Here is a 15594-nt window from a genome sequence, read left to right on the forward strand (position 1 = left end):
CTAGTCTGGGATTTGGCGAGTAACAAAATGGAGAGGGTTCAGTTTTTCAAAAGGATTTTATTTTTAAATTCACAGTCATCAAATATTAGGCTATGGAGCATCACAAAATTGGGGGCTCGTCCGGGATGCTTTATTCTTCCTTTATTGTTACAACTTTGGTGGTGAGTAACAAAAAAGGAAAGCAAGAGTTTTATATATATATTTATATTCAGTCACCAAACCTTAAGCTACGAAGCATCATAAAACTTGGGGGCTAGTCTGGGATTTGGTGAGTAACAAAAAGGAAAGGGTTCAGTTTTTCAAAAAGATTTTATTTTAAATTCAGTTATCAAATATTAGGCTACAAACATCACAAAATTTGGGGGCTCGTCCGGGACGCTTCATTCTTTCTTTATTGTTACATTCTTGGTGGTGAGTAACAAAAAAGAAAGCAGGAGGGATGTTTCAAAAAGACTTTATTTTTATGTTCAGTCACCAAACCTTAAACATCACAAAAATTGGAGGCTCATCCGGTATCAGTGAGGAATAACAAAAAAAGGAGAGGGTTCAGTTTTTTAAAAAAAATATATTTTTAATTCAATTAGACTACAAAGTCCAATAATTTGGGGGGCTTGTCCGGGATTGTCATATATTGTTACAACCTTGGTGAGGAGTAACAAAAAGGAGAGGGATTTTATTTTTTTAATTCATTATCACCAAACAGAAGCCTACAAAACTTCCGCGCTAGTATTTGTCTCAGTCCTGAATAGAAATCGATGTAGTGACAAATCGACTGCTATCATGAAAACAAACCAGGATGTTATTATAGACACGGGCAAAATAACTACGAAATAAGTTACTATGAGTAAATTACTTTTCTGCAAAAAATGTATGCTACATAAAATGTACCTGCCTTAAATACTGTAAATTAATTTAATAGTTATGCTTAAATCAATACAGAGAAGCAGAGTGATTGTATTTTTATTATACAAATATATTTTGCAGAATAATTCTATTTTTCAATTAAAGAAGGTTATATTTATCAAGATTATAGCAGACGCTTAACAAAAAAATTAATTGAGTGAGAAATTAGTTTAAAATGTAAGTTATGAATTCAGAGAAGAGGAGTAAGCATTTCAACTAAAGAATGCACATGCTTAAGGAATATGCGAAAGAAATCTGTCAATACACAGTATGTGTGAAATATGGTGTCATTCACTTGAAATATTTTGAGTTTACCATTTTAAAATAAAACTAAACTGTACAGTGAATTTAATAAAAGTTTTTAACTAACCCTAACTGACCTTACTCCTCACCAATGATGTAACAATAATGAATGATCCCGGACGAGCCCCCAAATTTAAACTAAAATTAAAATTATTAGTGTTTAATTTCTATTGTCTATGCCTTTTTTATGGTAGTATTAAATAATTAAATCACTTACTGAGTACTTTTCAGACAAAGTAATAAAAAAAATACTTAAATACAATGTTAATTATGTAATTAGTAGTTATTAATTACTTTTCTTGAAGTAACTTTCCCAAACCTTAACACAGCCAAATCTGTGCACCAAATCTACCTGATTACCCCTGTAGAACTGCATAATAACTCTGTAAACCAATGGTGAAGTGCAGCAGCAAGGACACAGGTTTGCTTTGGGCCTGATTATAGATGATGTTTGAACACATTGAGGTATTCAGAGTCATAAACAGCTACAGATGTTCTGCTCTTGGGTTCATTCACAGATATTTCATTCCAGAAGTGAACGCAATTTACTTTCTAACAATGAAATGAATATTGTATACAAAATTAACTTTCAGCAGCTGCTTTCACAGAATCAAAAAACAGATTGTAAAAGCACGCAACATATACAAACTCTAACGCAACAGGACTGATAAAGAGTGGCTGCTTTATCAATCATACCTGCTGGTTTTTAGCACATTTCTGGAGAAAATGACTGATGGTGAAGTCTGAATGTGAATGAACCAAAGAGCTGAAGCTTCTGGAAATACAGCATTGAAAAAACGTTTACAGAAGAGAAATCAGAGAAACTGAAGACACATCAGAAAACACTCACCAGTAGATGATGAACAGTCCTCAGAGATGCACTCCAACTGCGGCTGCGTTCACAATCAAACACTAGCACACTAAAAATACATCATCATCATGTCTGGTGGCAACAAGACATGTAGCAAACTGCTGTAACAGTGAGAAAACAAACTGTGGAATACTGTATACAAAATCTAGCATTTAATTAAACAGTAGTTAGCTAGATTGTTTTCACAAAAAAAAAAAAATCCATCCATTTTTTGGGGTTAAAATATTGACAATTAGAAGGGTAAATGTACAATGTGCTTTCAAAAATACAAACAATTAGAAGTAGTTTTAGAAGATACTGCGATTTTAGACTACTAAAGCAGATCAATATATTAACAAATAAGGGGTTGATTACATCGAACATGCCTTTAGCGTTGAGAAGCGCCTTTTTTTACTATTTGCTAATTTACTAATGGCCGTGAGCATTTGCACGCTGCTTATGTTGCCCTGCGTGCCTCGCATTTAACCGCCTGCCTTGCCTCAAAATTAAACTGAGCTGAAAAAGCGTGTTACGTCAGTCGTGTCCTTTTTATTCTCCAATCAAATGAAAGCAGAGGCGGGGTTTCCATTGAGGTGATAGCAGTGTTTGTGTTGGCAAGACAACAACAGAGACTTTTGAGGATAGAGAGACTAGTGGTCGCTGTTTTGAGTTATCCAGAGCTGTATGACTTCCCAAATCTTGAATATCTTGATATTATTAAATATTAAAATTATAACAATATCAACAGCAACACTCGGGCACAATACGCAGCTGATTCAATCATTGCCTAGCGACATAAAAGTGCACCACACTTCTTTTTATCTTGTCAACACAAAGCATTGCGGTGCGCCTCGCGTTTTTATAACATAAAAGCACGTCCGACGTGATTGGCCCATAAATGATTAAATAAATGAAAATAAAAATAAACAAATAGATTTAATAAAATAATAATAATAATAATTATAACAAGAAAAAATATACACGATCTATAAATACTAATATTGGTGACTAAATTTTTAAATACTTGCCTATTAAATAGGTCATGTTAGGGTTGATTTATATTTCTGCAACAAGGGAATGCGTATGGTGTGGCGCAGCCTTCACGCGGTCACATAGCCCTCGCCGTGGCTGACGCACACCTCTCAAAAAAATGTAACTACACATAGTGCAAGCTCTGTGATTGGTCAGTTTGGTAGCAGTGATGTGCGTGGGCGGTGCTGCAAGCCCCATGGATCAATTGTTTACAAAAGTCGAGTCCCAAAAAACGTTTGTTTTGTGTTTACCTTACGATTAAAGTTGTTGCAAGTCTCCTGCCGCTGAATGAGCGAGTTTTAGCTACTTGAAGCGTTCAGAAAAAAACAAAACACCCACGAAGAAACATGACAAGCCTGCTAACGCTTCGAAAGAGTTATAGCAGAGCAACACAAACAGCACGCAAAACTATAAATGCAGGACTACGCGCAAGGCAGGCGACGTAGGTCACGCCAATCACTCAACGCAGAAGTATAAATCAGCCCTTGGAAAGCACTTTGAAAATAGAAAAAAAAGAGCACAATGTACAGTGATGAAGAATTGTTTTGTTGCAAATATTTTTTTACATTTTATTAAATATTTGATTTGAATTTCAGGGTTTAACAAATACAGCAAAAAAAGTCCTGGCATACAATTACAAGCGCCTTTTTATGTTTAAAAACAGATTTGGATATAAATTTTTATATTATTTTAAGTATTCCCAGTACTGGGTTGCAGCTGGAAGGGCATACGGTGTGTAAAACATATGCGGGAATAATTGGCGGTTCATTCCGCTGTGGCGAGCCCGGATGAATAAAGGGACTAAGCTGAAGGAAAATGAATGAATTATTTTAAGCTCATTGGTCAAGTTTTAAATGTAGTACTGTTTCTCCCTTAAACACTTCATCAGGCAAAAAAACATTTACTATAAATTCATGTCCATTGATTATAATATATTTTATATTATATTAACACGTGTTATAGTAACACGTCAGGGTTTTTTTTTTTTTTTTTTTAATGAGTATTTCAACATGTGCCCTTATAAGAGGATAAACATTTCTCTTACTGTAAATGGACACTTGAAAGCCACTTCAGGTTCATTGTGTTATACAGTATCCAGTGTAGTGAACTGAATATATATACTACACTGTATAAAGTATTTTTCAATATGAAACGCACTGCACTCGTAGTATGCTAGTGTGCGATTCTGAACACAGCCTGCATCATTTTTAGTGTGTACTTCCTCCAGCCTATGAGAATGAAGAGAGCGTGTGAGCTGTGATTGAGTGTGTTTGGTGTGATTGTGAGTGTGAAAGTAGGGTAGATTATGAGCAAAAGCTATGCAGCCGTCGTCTTCTTTCTTGCAGAGGTGAGTTTTGGTTTGGAGAAACCCAAAGAGTGATTTTTTTTTATACGTAAAGACACACATAGGTTTGAAATCAAAAGGAGTCGATATATTTGTAAATGTAGAACTTTTGAATGAAGAATCAACACATGTTTTTTTCAATCTCCATGTAAGCGTGTGTGTCGTGTGTGAGGTTTGTGAATGTTTCTGGAGGATCGATCAGGCCTGCTATTGTTACAGAGCTGAATGTAAACCATCAAAACATATTTAAGGCCATGTCCACACTAACACGCATAATTTTCTCTCCATCTCGGCTTTCCGTCCACGCTGAGGTGGAGTTATTAGATGGTAAACGCTGTCCAGAGTGGATCAATGTGAAAATGCTGTTTTTCGTGTTGCAGGGTAGACTGAAACGATGCCGCATTTTAGTCATGTGACCAATTCAGCTAACATGGTGGATGACATTGTAAAGCAGATGTTTTGGATGCTGTCCGTTTTGACAGCTTTATAAAAGATCAATGTCAGTTTGTAGATGCTCCATATTGCATCTCTTCAAAGAACACAGAACATTATCTGGGCGCTGTTGTTCAGCAGCTGAAGCAGATGAAAGTTGCGTCATTTTGCTGTGACGTTTCAAAGAGATGGAAAGTAAATAAATGGCAGGTGGATATGACGCAGGTAAAATGTGCGCATGTGCAGAACATGAACGAAAGAGTTTCAGCCGTTTTACGCCTGATTCACACGGGACGTCAACATAACCACTTGACGGAGGTTGTGTCTGAAGTTGGGGCTGACACGATTGTCATTGCAGCGTCAGCCAATGAAATTAGTCCGCAATCAACTGTCTAAGCTGGGGTATTTGCATAAAGCAATCTGATTGGCTGACGCTTCCACTGGCACTTGAACAGTTGAGAAATTGGCAACTTCTGCAGCAAGCAACGCCACTGAAGTGGCCTGCCGAATCCACAATTCAGTTTGGCAACACTTGATAACACCTATTCAAAGTGAATAGGAAGCGTTGACACTGAGTTTTGAATGGGGCCTTAGTGTGGATGACGGAAATAATTAAAAACGATAGTGTGGACACAGAGCATTTTCACAAGAAAACACCATTTTCAACTTTATCCAGATTAGTGTAGACGTAGCCCAACTGTGCGTTCACACCGAAAGTGGCGAGAGCGTTAAAGTAGCTGGAAGTCATTCATTTTCAATGGGAGCCGGCGGAAAAAATTGGCGAAGAGCATCACAGTTCCGACCACAGTTGTTTCCAAGGGTTTGATTATATCGATCGCCACATTTCTAGTCATTTACGATGCTTTCTTACAAGGACATACATTAAAAAAGGTTATTAGCGAGTTACTGATGTGCATTAATGTTGTATAGAGAAAGAAACCATCTATAGATAAAGAAACGATCTTCATCTATTGGACAGCACAACGCAACAATTGGTCACAACACAAACAACTGAAGAAACACACAGCAAATTGGTCACAACACAAACAACTGAAGAAACACGCAACCGAAACACGAAGAGAGGGTGCAGTAGCTCCTCCCCTTTAAAAAAAAAACAGCCAATAGTGTTTTGTTTTATCACTGCTCTGCCAGTGATTGGTTGAGCTCATGCGCATCAAATGAGAAGCATCTTGAAGGGGGCGGGGCATGTCAGACACTTAATAGCATTTGATTGGTTGCGATGTGATGAGAAACTGAAGTATGAGGTGACGAGAATAAAACCGTTGATTTATTTGGGCAAAAGTGAAAAAACTACAAGCTTTACATGTTTACATTAGTTTTATATCTTCCAAATGTGAATTTTGTCACTGTTTTGGGGCACACTAGATTATAATAATACTGATACTAACATCTAAAAACCTTTATTTTAATTTCATGGTACCTTTAAGTATTTCCGCAAGTTAATAGCAAACCCAAAAACAGAGACGGGGCATGGTGCGAACGGCGAATAATATGCAATGCATTTGCTGCTAATGTGTGGAATTTGCCTCATTTGAATCTTCCGTGTTTGGTGTGAACCCAGCACTGTCGGCCAATCAGAGAGGAGAAAACAGCGGAATCTGACACCATGAGGCAAAAACTACAGTTGTAGTGTCCACATGACTACACTGTACCCAGAGTTTTGGAAAGTCTTCACCCTGGCATGCGTTTTCATAAAGATTCAGTCACCCATTTTCATGTGGACAAACAGCAAAAGCGCATAGCAAAAAAGTGCGGTTTTGAAAATAGTCGTGTTCTTGTGGACAGAGCCTGAAATCCAGACTCAATACTCTATTACTACTGATTTATCAGTCCAGATCCAGTCTGTAGGAGAGGCACTACAGATCAACAAAGCAAAACCTGCAATTTAACAAAGAAAACTGACATTTTTTGCATGCAAATGATGCACTGTGTACTGTTAAATATACAGCAACTTTATAAATTATAGTGATGCAAATTATATAAAATTATGCTTTAAATTTAAGAGCAGACACATGATATGAAAATGTCAGAATTCTAAGAAAACATGCATAAAGATGTGCATGAAATTAACATTTGTTTTCTTTTTTTTTCCTGAAATGACTTAAAATAATGAAAAATAATGGGGAAAAAAAATGCTAAAATATTACTGAAGCAAAACCTCAATTTCAATTCATTTGTATTGCATTTAATGTCACTTTAAACCTTTAACTGTCACCCCATTTTTTGAACACAGACATGAAAATGACATTCAACTTAAATGAATGCTGATCTTCATTGCTTTAGTGCATAGATTTAAGCTTGGTCTCATTTTGAAGACAGATGTCAAATTGCAGCTGAAGTGATAAAAAAGAAAACATAAAAAGTTCAATCAAATAAATGTCATGAGCCTTTATGTTTACGAAAATAAAAAAGAAAATCTATCTATATTGGATTATATTACATAAAATATGTATTTTACAAACCCTTTTTAGCCTAAATTGATAGAAAAATCTAAGCGAAATATCTGAACAAATGACATTCCAAATTTGAAGTTGATATCTCAAAACACAAGCTTGTTTGACCGCAGTACCAAATATGATCACTAGTTTCTATTGGTAAACATACAAGGATGCCCCCTATGTTTTGAGGAATATGAACCGTATTTTTATACTTTCGACAACATCAACATCAACAGTAGAGATCAAATTCTAAACTAGTATGGGTAGTTTCAACACAATCTCACGGCAATTCGTAACTTTTTGATTTATTGGCTAATTCGTACGATCTAATTCGTACAATTTAGTAAGATTTGCTCATCCGCCAATGACGGTTGGGTTTAGGGGTGGGGTTAGGTGCCACGCCTCCTTTTTAAAATCGTACAATTTCGTACGACTGAACTCGTACGAATTAGCCACTAAACTGTCAAAACGTAAAATACTTACGTTTTCTCGTGAGATCAGGCTGGTAGTTTGTTGGTATTTGATATGAATATAACCTCTAAAAACAAAAATTAATGCGTATTGCTGTAGCAAAGTAATGCTTTACTACTCTGATTAGTATTTTGGTTGCAAATTAATAACTGTCGCTCGGTATTATCAATCAAAAATCAGTCAGAAATGGAAACTATTGTTAAGCTTTCGAAGGATTTATGTTTAGACTACAATATTATGGTTTAAATATGTAACCGCAGGTTGTAGGATGACAATAATTCTGTTTTAATCAATTACTCTTATTACGTAATTAAAAAAACTGTGGTAAAATATGTATTCAGAAGTTTTAGACCTTTCCAAGCAGTTTGTCATGATTAGATTTAGATTTAATTGCAAAAAAAAATTAGGTAACTGTGACAGTTAAGGGGTTAAAACTAATTGCAGTTGAAAAAACATGAGCCAATGCTAATGCAAAAAAAAAGCAAGCATCAGATCTTCTTATTAATTAATGCCTGTAGTTCTTCTCCTGACCGACAGCGGATGAATTAAACATGCGGCACGTCCATTATATAAACCCCACAGATGTGCTTTAAATCTTCCAGACAGCAGCCCAAGCCTGAATCGCCTCTTCCTGTCGTACTGTACGTTAAACATTTCAATACGAGCCTCTTCTGTAGATTTGTTGTTTTGGAGTTCTACACTGTAAGCGTCTCATGTCACATTGACTTTGTACTGTGTCTTTTTGCCATTTAAACACTGTTTTTTCAAGTCTCTCTGGTGTTTGTCTTAATGTGAGCTGCTGATGCGAATGTGTTTTTCCACTCATCTTCGTTTACGCACACATTTCCTGTAAATAGATTAGCAGTACAAGCTGATTTACACACCACCCATCATGCATGTGTGTGTCTTTGTATTTGTATAACACAAAAGCAGATTATTTGATTATTTTAATAGAATTACGAAGCAATTCTACACTAAGAAATATCTGTGAACAGTTAATGAACGGTTTCCGTATACTGTGATTCACAAGTGTTTATTTACAGTCTTGGAATGGATTATGGGATGTTTATTGCGGCTCTGTTAAACTGTAGAGTAGATATTTCAACATTAAAAGTGAACATAGTGACTTTTATTGACATTTTAGTGGTCTGAAATAATGTATAAGTAATAATATCTAGAGAAATATGTCTGTAAAATAACAGAAAAACTGCTGCAGTTTATTACAAGGTTTTTGCAGTGTAATACTCAACACCAACCCAGACAATATAGGACTTTAAACTAATAAATATGCAAACTTTTCAGGGTTAAAAGTTGTTGGAAGAAAGATCGAGATCCCATAATGCAGAAATAAATTGGGCAAAATTAAAATAAAAGCATGAATTACAAAATACGGAAACTGCTAATTTACAGATATTGATTTTTACAGTGTACTCTGATCCTGTTGGTCATACAGTATAAGCAACTCAAAAACATATTTTACATAGCAAATGTAAATAAATAGATGCAGTTATTATTAATTTCATTTTAAATATTGATTTTAAAGTTATGAAATTATATATATATATATATATATATATATATATATATATATATATATATATATATATATATATATATATATAAATAAAACATTGTGGTTTTAACAAGCCTTTCATTAGTGCCATGTGTCCTTCAACTTTCTGCACTTTCTGATGATAGAATACTAAATATATACACTGGTCGAGTAAAGTTTAAATGATTTGTTGGACAGAAAATATATATATTTTTAAAACAAATCAGTGTATTAGAATGATTTTCTGATGAATCATATAACTCTGAGGACTATTAAAAATTATTGAGATTTAGATCATAGAAATAAATGATGTTTTACAGAAACGGAAATCAATAAATATTTAGAATTGTAATTTTTGTTTTTAACCATTTATTATTATTTTTTTTTTAAATAAGTTGCTACTAAAAATGCATCACAAAATATTAAATGTTTTCAATATTATCGATAGAAAGCACTTGATGATTATCATATTAGAATGATCACTAAAGCCTGGAGTAACAATGCTGGAAATTCAGCCTCAACCCTCATGTACTGTTGGGGATGTTTTCATCCACTCTGGGGTGATTTTGAGTCTTAATTTGGCCACAACTTTTTCTGTATTTCAGCTAGCAGAATGATGTGTGGTGACAAATCTTATTAAGAGACAAACAAACAAACAAACAAAAACAAACTCAACGATACACTCTGGGCAAATGTACTGCCTTTTGTTATGTTCGGGATGAAAACATCCACTGAATTAAACTGCTGTAAAAAAGCATCAGATAAATATTTTTGTTTGCATAAATCTGTTAATCAACCTCAGTCCTGATCAAAACTACTAAATTGTTTAGAAAATTTCAGGATTTTAACTCTTTAATTCAGAAATTCACAGATGATGTCACTAATTTGGGGCAAAAAAAACACACAAAATGACGTCTTTTCAATCTAAAGTAATTGTGGACTGGGTTTATTAAATCTTTTATCACAGTCTGGACATGTGAACGATTAGTAACAATATTGGCTTTGAGGTATTGTTTTTGATTGGTTTTCTCCCTAATTTACTGTTGGTGGCTGTTTTTGCCCCATTGACCCCTATTATAACCACATTTTTTAATTGCAAAACCATGACATCATATAACCATGCTTTTTTGATTAATGGTGGTTTTCCCTGTTGGGAAGAGGTATCATTTGTAATTTTTACTGTTAATCATCAGTTGACACCAATCACCCTTTAGATAAAGTAGGCCTGTGCAAAAAAAAAGGGCCTATATGGATTTTATATAGAGTATAACCGCAAATTTGAGTGTGTGAGTGATCTTTATGCACTTACCTTGATGTGTCTGAGAAAATCTAAATGTGCATCTCAGCTCTCAGAACTACATGGAGTAAACAAAAATAAAGACTGTGTATTTATGCACCATCAAATGTGCTTATAATGAAAATAAAAATAAAATCCAGTCCACAATTAGATTATATTGAAAATACGTCATTTTGTGTGTTTTTTCACCAAATCAGTGACATTATTTGTGAATTTGGCAATTAAAGAGTTAAAATCTTGTAAAATTTCTAAATAATTTAGTAGTTTTGATCAGGACTGAGGTTGATTTACAGATTTATCCAAACAAAATAGAAAAAAAATGTTTATCTGATGCATTTTTACAGCAGTTTAATTGCGTGGATGTTTTCATCCCGAACATAAAAAGAGCAGTAAGTTTGAACAGTGCACCAGGGTTAAATTACTGAAATCACTTTTTTTGTTTGTTTTTAAATGCAAATAGAAAAGTTATTTTAATATAGGCTTTGTGAGCATAAACCTTCCAAAAAAATCCCAAAATATTATATATAAAAATAAATAAATAAAGACTAGTTCCAGACTTTTGACCACCAGTGTAGAGTATTTCCACTCCATCTCTGCAGTAAATCCCATATTTTAAAAAATGGCTGCTAAAATTACAACTTAATATCCACATAAACCTCAATAGATTTATCCACCCCCCACCACCCCCACCAAAAAAACAAAAAAAAAAGTTGATCAAATCACTCACGTTGATCAAAACCAAACATGATGGCATTTTGCTAACGTTCTGCCTTCAAAATGCTTCACTTCCAGGCAAAGACCACAGACTAAAGTGTATTAGTTATCTGTACAGCTGCAAACAACATCAGTCAACATGTAAATAAAGCAGATTTTATACTCTTCATAAATGTATGCTGTTTCTACTCATCGTAAGTGCAAGCCGATGTATGTTTTTATAATGATCAAATTCTTATTTTTCCAAATGAACAAGTTATAAAGAAATGCAATGTTTAAAGGCTTCCAAATGTCTTCATGTGGAGTGCACTGTGATGTCAGAATAACAGTAATAAAAGTGAAGAGAGCTTGCAAACCTGCAATAAACATGAAGAGGAAAGCTTGTAATGCCCTGATGATGCTTAATAAAGACAAGGACAAATGTGCTCGTGTCAAATATTAATTCTTTAAAATATTTATTAAATGATTTTAATTGATAAAGGGGCAGGTCCATTATACAGTTTCTTTTTCTCCAGTGTATAATATAACCACAGCTGAAAGAAGCGTCTTCAACCGGCACAGTTTGCATGGACATGTGCTAATATTTCATATATACGTGTGCATGTATTGTATCTGCACAAACACGATGAACAGAAGTCTCGCTGGGTTTCAGGTCATTTGATTAATACTATTAAACCTATCGGTGAATCTCACAAAAGCAGTCAAGAAAAGCAAAATCAATAGAAATAAGATGTTTTTGAATGAATGAAGCCCTTTAGTTTTTTATTCTTTAATCTTTTAGCGTTTATTCACATTTATAATATTGACATTATCTAAATTCTTTGCATTATATCACATAAAAATGTTTTTATTTTTTACAGATAATTAAATATACTGCATTTTAAATAATGCAACACACTTAGATATTTGCAGTGCATAACAAATATTGTAATGGAAAAATATAACCACTGTTTGATGTATAGACTTATAGATTTATGAATCTAATGCATACAGATTTTTAATTCTTAAAAAAAATGTGAAGAAATTGCATTTATTCTATAATTTTTTTTATAATTTTGCATTAATTCTATAATTTTTTCAATTTATATATTTATAATGCAAAGAATACTATCTTTATGCAAAATAAATTTGATTGTATAACCATTTGTAGCAATGATTCTAATGCAAATAGATTATGTATTAAGATACTTTAATAATAAAATCAAAACACATGAAAAATATTGTAAATGGAAGATATAACCACTGTTTGATGTAATGACTTACAGATTTTTTTGAATCCAATGAATACAGATTTTTAATTCTCTGCAAAAAAATGTGTATAAATATGAATTTGATTTAATTTTAGGTAATTGAATTTATTTATATATTAATAATGCACAAAGAACTATTTTTATGCAATATAAATTTGATTGTATAACCATTTGTAGCAATGATTCTAATGCAAATAGATTATGTATTCAGCTACTTTAAAAAAATCTAATCAAAGTGCATGAAAAATATTGTAATGGAAGATATAACCACTGTTTGATGGAATTACTTGCAGATTTGTGAATACAGATTTTTAATTTTCTGCAAAAGTGTGTATAAATTACATTAATTTTATTTAACTTATTTATATTTATAAATGCACAAAGTACTATTTTTATGCAAAATACATTTAATTATATAACCATTTGTAGCAATGATTCTAATGCAAATACATTATGTATTCAGCTACTTTAATAAAAATCCATCATTTTTAAATAATTTTTAATATAATGCAATTAATTTAGATATTAAAAATGCAAAAATAGAATTTTATTGCAAAATAGGAATATATAACTACTATTTAATGACAGAACACGTCATTAAAATGTTATTTTAAATGTGTTTTCAATTCTCTGTGAAAGATGCTACATTATTACTCATTTTTTATTTGAAGTAAATTTAGATGAACAAGAACAATCTTTTTTTCAACTATATTTGTATTTTTAATTCTCTCCAAACAAACCTTACAATAGTTATATTAACATGGTCACACTTTGCAATACGGTATCATTAGTTAATGTATTTACTAACATGAACAATACTTCAACATTTACTAATGCATTATTAAAATACAAATTCACGCTTGTTAACATTAGTAATGCACCGTGAGTTAACATGAACATTGAATAACTGTATTTTCATCAACTAACATGAACAAACAGTGAGCAATACATTTACTACAGTATTTATGTCAGTTAACGTTAATGGAAATAGTTATTGTTAGTTTGTTAACTCACGATGCACTAACTAATGTTAGCAAGCATGAATTTAAATGGTAATAATGCATTAGTAAATGTTGAACTATGAGTAATAAATGCTGTACAAGTGTTGTATTACCTAACATTAACAAAGACAATCTTATTGTAAAGGGTTACCATTAACATTAATGCAAGCAAAAAAGTGCTCAAAAATGGCTATATTTTCTAATTTTCTTTTGAATTGTGATGTTTTTGTGAGATTCACTACTACAAACGTCAATGGAAGATCCTATACAGGAATGCAGAGGCTGTGCATCTGCCATTAAGATTCCATCCAGTTAAGTAACAAGAAAACTTAAGAAATCTGTCCATTTAGGAATGAACCCAATGGTCTGTTTCAGGCTTTTGGCTATAATACTTAAAGATCAGGTCTCTTTTCCGAATATAAAAACACATGACATTTCTTATTAGCAGTGTAGATTCTGCAACTGTGCATAAATGAAAAATCCTCGATTTACTCTCCCCTTTTCATCCAAGAGGTTCATTTCTTTCAGTCAAAAAGTACTGAACTTGCATATTCTAGTTTCAGTGCAGCTTTAAATGATCACAGACAAGGAATAACAGTCTGACCTAGTGCAGAGGTTCCCAAACTTACAATGCCAGAAAAATAACAAAACAACAATGCCAGTGACTTGCGACCCCCGATATCCTCTGAAGTGGTTATAAATACATAAACCTTGCACACAACGGCACACACATACCAATAGGCCCAAGTCTATTCGCCATTTAATTTTGAAGAACGCCACTTGGAGACCATCCTCCATGTTCACTTGAGGCCTGTATTTGTTATGTACATGAGTGTTCCACTATCAATCCACTATTCACTACTCAACGGATAAGAAATTACTTATTCTGGTGCAGACTAAAATACATTTCAGTGTGTTTTCCAGGCATGAGAACAGTACTCTTTTGTGATTTTAGTGAGGTTTTGGCAATTGACACACACTCTGAATGGCCCCAAGACCGAGCCCTGCAGAACTCACTTCCTCCACATTGACATTTTATTTTTACTCGCCTCAAACACACTCAAAGAAGGATTTTTTCTGCTTGTACAAACTACATAATCAAAATGACCTGAAACAACACAATTCTGGAGATTATTTGGGGAAACTTATGCGGAGTTCAGACTGCATGATATTCAAAGTAGTCATGTCAAGATGTTTTCACACCGCATGACTATCTGGTGTAGTGTCCATCACTGGTGTGTTTACATTGCAAGATGAATCAGAGACAGGGGGGTTCACACTGCATGATTTTACAATGGGAGGAATCACAGACAATCTCGGTAAGCAAACTGCATCTCACAACCAAACACGTGAAAAGTGACATGGAAAAAACACGAGGTCACGTAGTAGATCTTTTGTTATTAACTACTGTGGAATTATAAATTTATATAATCTAATTTCAAATTAACAATCTACATTTACCTGAAAATTTATATTCTTTGGTTTTTAATTATATCATTTTATTAACAGGCCAGCAATGAGGGACATTTACCCTTTGTATTTCTGACTACTGGCTGAGCCAAAGTGATGCAAATGCTACAGGCTGAATGCTCTGCCTTTGTCTTCGGGTGATCCTTTCAGGCCAAAGAAACCCCTTTTGTTGATTAACTTGTGTGGTCAGTAGCTGGGCAGGTTTCTACACCTATATGCCAGTTTTCATGCTGACTCCAATTCTGAATTTACATGCTTTGTTTAGCCATCTCTCCTCCTCCTAAGACGACATTATAGACAGGACATCTTTGTCTCAATTCAGACTTGTGATAAAACTCGCAGACTGCAGACCTCCAAATAGGCTCTTGCAGACACATGGACTTCTAGAAGATGCTGTATGACTTCAGATTAACCAAAGCGTCTCAATTAAGAAATTCTTCTGCCTGTTCAAGTCTCCTGGACTGGGTTGTGTCTCTATCTATCATTTATTTTTTTTCCAATACTACATAATGAGA

The sequence above is a fragment of the Danio aesculapii genome, chromosome 8 (genome assembly GCF_903798145.1).
Source record: "Danio aesculapii chromosome 8, fDanAes4.1, whole genome shotgun sequence".
Classification (NCBI taxonomy): domain Eukaryota; kingdom Metazoa; phylum Chordata; class Actinopteri; order Cypriniformes; family Danionidae; genus Danio; species Danio aesculapii.